We start from the raw sequence: 6242 nt of genomic DNA on the forward strand, positions 1-6242 counted from the left end.
GAAATTTCTGCACTTTGAATGGCAGCGGCTGGCTGAATATTTCCTCCCAAACTCATATTCTTCAAGATGTTGGTCATTGAGGCCATTTGAGCTGTTAGAGTCGTTAATGCATCTACTTCAAGAACTCCCGCCACCTTTCTACTCGTAGGAGCTCTAGTGTTTGACCATTGATAGTTATTACTTGCAATCCTTTCCAAAATCTCAAATGCTTCGTTGTAAGACTTGGAAAGAATGGCTCCATTGGCTGAAGCGTCCAAGACCATTCGAGAGGCTGCATTGAGACCATTGTAGAATGTCTCCATTTGTATACAATGTGGGATACCGTGGTGTGGACATTTTCTTAAAAGCTCTTTGAATCTTTCCCACGCGTCACTAGTGGACTCATCTTCCAGCTGCTGAAACGACATAATCTCACTTCTAAACTTTGCATTTCTCGTGGGAGGGAAGTACTTTCTTAGAAATTTCTCAGCCAAGTCATTCCAATTTGTAACTGAATCGGGAGGAAGGGTGTTGAGCCATGATCTAGCTCGGTCCCTTAAAGAGAACGGAAATAGCTTCAGCCTTAATGCTTCTTCACTCACTCCTTGAAGCTTAAAGGAATCGCTCACCTCCAAGAATGAACAGAGGTGGAGATGAGGATCCTCCGTTGGCATCCCGCTGAACTGCCCCACGGTTTGGAGCATTTGAAACATCACTGTCTTGAGCTCGAATTAAGCTGCTTGTATTTCTGGCCTCACAATGCCTAGATTTAGCTCATTAAACATGGGGCAGCGTATTCCCGTATTGCTCTGGCTCTGTCATCTGCCAAAACAATGGGATTAGTAACTTGCTGGCCATCCCCCTCTTCATCAACATGCTCAGCCATAGTGCCTCGGCTGTTAGCCTTTTGAGCCTTCCTCATTTTTCTGAAAGTGCGTTCGATCTCGGGGTCAATAGGAGCAAGTTCAAAGTCTTCTTGTTTGTTCATGCACTAGATTAAACCTGAAAACACACAGCCCCAAACAAGCAGAATTAGAACCAAACAAACAGAAATAAATTGCAAAATAGTTGATAATACACAATTTTAATTTTCAATCCCCGGCAACGACGCCAAAAACTTGTTGCGTAAATTTAAGCAATTAAAATGTGCAAGTGTACACAGTCGGCAACAAGTAATACAGTGATAAGTGAGTATCGTCTCCACAGGGATTTTAAACTAAATAATTACAAAAATCAACTAAAGAACAATTTAAAAATAAGATAACAAAATTAAGAACATGATTGGAGTATGAATCTGAAATTAAATGGGTATACGTAATTTAATCTAAAATAAAATGAAGAACTCAGAAAAAATTAACTCAGAGAAGATCTATGTGAACAATTAGATTTGGATGGCTATTTCCCCCTATGTTAATCTGCCTAGTTGTTATAGCAATCGTTCAGTAATTATGCACAGAGTTAACAGATTTCACAATAAGCCAGTAAGCTTTTTCCAAAACCCACTGATATAATTCCACAACTTAATTCAACACGTTCCTATATTAAATCAGGTTGTAAAACATGCATTTATTCACCAAATCTCAGGTTATACAAGGTAGCAAAATATTCCTATTTCACTACTAAGAACTACCTAAACATGGCATTTCTCTTGCATCATTCAAGTTGATTCCACTAGATAGATTCTTTCCAAAATCAGATCTAGCTAGTTTAATTGTTAGTTATGGCCAGTAATCAACAATCATTAAACATTAATTTTACTTGAATGAACAAAGGCAAATTACTAAACTCATGCATTGCATTAATACTTCATCACAGAAGGTTCATAGCCACCCAAATCTCAAGGTGATTAGTTCATGTCTAAACTGAAAATTACAATCCAAAACAGAAATTGTTCATCCATAACAAATATTCAGTTCACAAATTATAGAATCAAGAGTATACACTACAGAAAAGGAAATATAGAAGAAAGAGAATAGTAGAATCGGGTTCTAGAGTCCTCCTCCTTCCTTGGCCGTGATTCTCCTCCTGTAGGTAATGCCTTTTTCTGTATATATCTCTCTATTTTTTTTCACTGTACTCTTCTTGCTGAAAGATTTTTTCTGTACTGTGTCCTCTACTCTTTTCTGGTGTATTACCGCTGCCCTCTTCTTTGGGTACTTTCCCTTACCCCAATTAGAAAGCCCAATCCATCTTTGGTCCATTTCTTCTTGCCAGCAGCAATGCTCCCTTTCTGTCCCCTTTGTCTTTTGATTCCTTTAATTTCCCTTGGCGCTTTGAAGGTTCCTTTCCTGAATGACAAAAACACACAAATTTACATAAATATTTATAATTACTAACAACAACTCACAAACTCTTAAATGGACTCACTACTTAAAACATAAAGGTAAAAGTTGAACAAATTTACAATTAACACACTTTCATTACTCTTTTCAACCTAAAAACAAGTTCAAAAATCATAAAAATAACTCTAAATCATAGAGTTATCAGGTGGCAACCCTGGCAAATCTTCTGGAAACACATCCAGAAACTCACATATAAGTCTAGTCTCTTCTGGTCTCACTGACACGACCTGAGTGGTATCAACCACAGTGGCTAAGAATCCAATGCAACCTCATTGCAATAGATCCCTAGCCCTCAATATAGAAATCATAGGAATGTGAGGTCCATGCACAGTACCAACAAACACAAAAGGATCCTCACCTTCAAGCTCAAAGGTGACCATCTTCCTTCTACAATCAATGGTTGTCCCATACTTTGCCAACCAGTCCATACCCAGTATCATATCAAAGTCAGTCATAACCAACTCTACCAAATCCACTGACAACTCTCTGCCCTCCACTGTCACTGGCAAAGATCTGACCCATCTCCTAGATACCACTAACTCTCCAGTGGGTAACAAGGTACCAAACCCCACAGCATAAAAATCACAGGTGATAACTCTACAAAATAGAGTTATTTTACCACTTTTTATGTGCTAATTGTTGCTTAATTCTTGAGTTTTTAAATAATTTATTAAGTTTTTAAGTAATTTTGAATTTATTAGTCTTATTTTGATTTTATATGTTTTTGTGTGTTTTTATAGTTAAAATGTTGTAGTTAATTATTTGAATTATTATTGTTAAGTTAGTGGTAAAAAAATGTTGTATTATTGAACTTAAATGTAAAATATAAATTAAGTTATAATTAATATTTTCAAATAATTAAATTGATTTATTTTATAGTTGAAAATATTGTATTATGATTTATTTTATATTTATTTTGTAGGGAATTATGACATTTTTGCTCTTAGAAAGAAAGAAAAATGAAGGACAATATGACATTTTCAAGAAAGCAAGACAAGAAAAATTGTGGCATTTTTTCATTCTCTCTTCAGCCATTTGCCATCTGCCCAGGCCCATTCAAAGCCCACAAAAATTGCCAGCAGCCCATATTTTGGGCCCAACTCCTCCTGAAGCCCATGCCTCCAATTCAAGCAAGCCAGCCCACGGTTCCACCTGGTGCATTTCCTCCCTTCAGCATTAACCTTTGGCTCACCTCACTAATTTCCTTCAGCATCTTCCAACAACACCAAAAGCCTACCATTCTCTCCACTTTCCTGCGCCTATCTCCACCAAAGCATGCAGCCTCCTTGTCCCAACATTTTGAGCCCATAAAATATCACAAAGTACTATTTGCCCCCCTGTCTCTATTGTAAAAAATGCCACATTTTTACCCTACTTTCTACACATTTTACCCAAACTCATCATCACCCCTATAAATTTACCCCTATATGTCATATTATTCATCATTTCAAATTTAATTTAATCAATTTAATTAATTTAAATTGATTATTTTAAACTCATTTTTTGGCTATAAATAAGGGATTTGGGGTGTCCATTTTGGGGGAGAGGTTACTATACCAAAAACTCTACACATTTCAAAACCTCTCCATTCTCTTCTTCTTCTTTTTATTATTTTCTATGTATTTTTAGAGGAAATTTTGGGGGTTTCTCCTCCAAATTTTCCTATTTATGTTTGTAATTTTTAGTGTGTATTTGTTATTCTAGCTATGTGTTTCTAATCTTTTTAAGATTATTAAGGTGATGATGAAACATTTTGTAACTAGATAGTATTTATTTTGTATGTTGATTTCCCATTTTGTGTAACAAAGTTTATGGAATTTTCTTCTTTAAATATCTTCTTTCATCTTAAATATCATGTATTTTGGATTGTTAGTACATATTTACAATTTGTTCTTCATTAGTGCTAAAACATGATATTCTTTGTGTAAGATGTGTCATTAAATTGTACACATCCATGCTTAGAACAAAAATATTATGTTTTGCCTTATAAATAATGTTCATTGATTTATTTGTTATTTCATTAGATTGATTTACACTAAATGCTTTGAAATTATAATTTTGAAAAGTGAAGAAAAATCCTATCTTTTTAGAAATAATTTGTGCTTAAAGTTATAAATCTATTTAGAAAATGATAGTTTGATTTATTTTAACTATCACTAAAACTTGGGAATTAATGTACTTATAAATATTATTGAACTTATATTTTGTGGATTCTAATCCTTAATAATCTTATTTTACCATCTTCATTTCTATTATTAATTTATGTTATATATATTGTCTTTAATTTCTTTATTATTATCTTTTATTTTATTTTTATTGTTATAAATTATCATCAATCTTTGGAACTATGTTAGAATTTATTAATTTTGGTTTAAAATAGTTTCCTTTTCGATTTTAGACAACTCCTTTGGGTTCGACCTCGTGCTTACACGAACACTATTCTATAAATACGATTCGTGCGCTTGCGAGTATAATTATTTAAAACATACTCGTTTTGGGTCCATCAACAGGGTCTACACAATCTATCAATAACACTACTAGCAAGAAAAGAATGTGTAGCACCAGAATCAATCAACACATTATAAGAGGTTTGTAACGCCCTGGCTACCCCAGAGCAGTTACGGTGAACGGTGGACCGGAAATTTGACTCGTTGCCTGAGTCCTTTGGTCAAAAACGTGCTCTAAGTGTAATTAACAGGTTAAGGTATAAAACCAATAAAAAAGGAAATGGAGATTTTATTACAAACTGCTCTGCAGAGCTAAACAAAACATTTACAAGTGGTTCTCAGTACAAAATAGTCACTAGTGTCTGAAATTTTACAATCCCGCCGACCTAAGCGGCAAAAATAGGGTAAACCCCCTAGTTCCTCTGAGAACTCCTTGGCCGTGGTGGTCAAGCGGCCGCATATGTACACAACACCACATCAGCTCTCCACTCAAGGCTAGGTGAGCTTTTCCTTTCCTTTACCTGCACCACATAGCACCCATGAGCCATAGCCCAGCAAGAAAACATAATACTTTTCATAAACATTATCAAATGATTATCATTATAATCATACTGAACATAAAGCTTTCAACAAGCGAATGAACAACACATGAATCTAGCGGGAGAGTGGCTGTTAGGTAAGCCACTAGCCTCCAAGCTCTCTTTTCTAGCAGGAGAGTGGCTGCTAGGTAAGCCACTAGCCTCCAAGCTTTCTTTTTAGCGGGAGAGTGGCTGCTAGGTAAGCCACTTGCCTCCAGGCTCTGTTTATTCATCGACCCTCAGGGTCGGTCAGGCATTAATGCTCCTTGAGTCATTCAATGCTAGAAGTCGATTAGATCTAATCTCCGTTGGCTTGCGTGAACCACGCTAAGTCCATCCTTGACTAATAAGTCAGCGCCAAGTGACCAGTGTCCAGTATCAACGCCGAACTTGACTAATAAGTCACAGCTTCACAGCTGACACTAACACCTTTGCCAATTCTGACTGACAAGTCAGTGCAACGTGACCAGTTCCCAGTACCACTGCCGAACCTGACTAATCAGTCACAGCTTCACAGTTGATCCTAGCACCTTTGCCAAACCTGACTAATTAGTCAGTGCTATGCACAAGCGAACAACATATGCTAAGCATTCCATGTTCAATCCATGTCCATATTACACAATCAACATTCCTTACAAATATCCATGCATGTCACACTCGGGGTGCAGTTTTCTTACCTATGATTCGAGCTAGAATGAACAAGAGAACGACCTTTGAGAACGGTTTAGCTTTTAGTCCTTTAGCGGTTACCTAATCACAACACATTTGGGATACCATTAATAACCAAGATAATCAAGGGTCTCAAACCATTATCTAACCTCCAAGAGATCAATCCAAACTAATCCAAGTAGCAAGGACACTCCCGAGGCCTAAAACTAGGTTTCCGGGGTCAAAAC

At 36.4% G+C, this 6242-nt stretch overlaps 1 non-coding gene across 1 annotated transcript; it reads left to right on the forward strand.

Annotated features, from left to right (window-relative positions):
* The first annotated feature begins 318 nt into the window (after positions 1–318).
* LOC133828180 (small nucleolar RNA R71) lies at positions 319–425 on the forward strand. Its single transcript, XR_009890815.1, has one exon. It is a non-coding gene; the product is annotated as a small nucleolar RNA R71 (small nucleolar RNA).
* The last annotated feature ends 5817 nt before the right edge of the window (positions 426–6242 follow it).

Source organism: Humulus lupulus, chromosome 3 (genome assembly GCF_963169125.1).
Source record: "Humulus lupulus chromosome 3, drHumLupu1.1, whole genome shotgun sequence".
Taxonomy (NCBI): domain Eukaryota; kingdom Viridiplantae; phylum Streptophyta; class Magnoliopsida; order Rosales; family Cannabaceae; genus Humulus; species Humulus lupulus.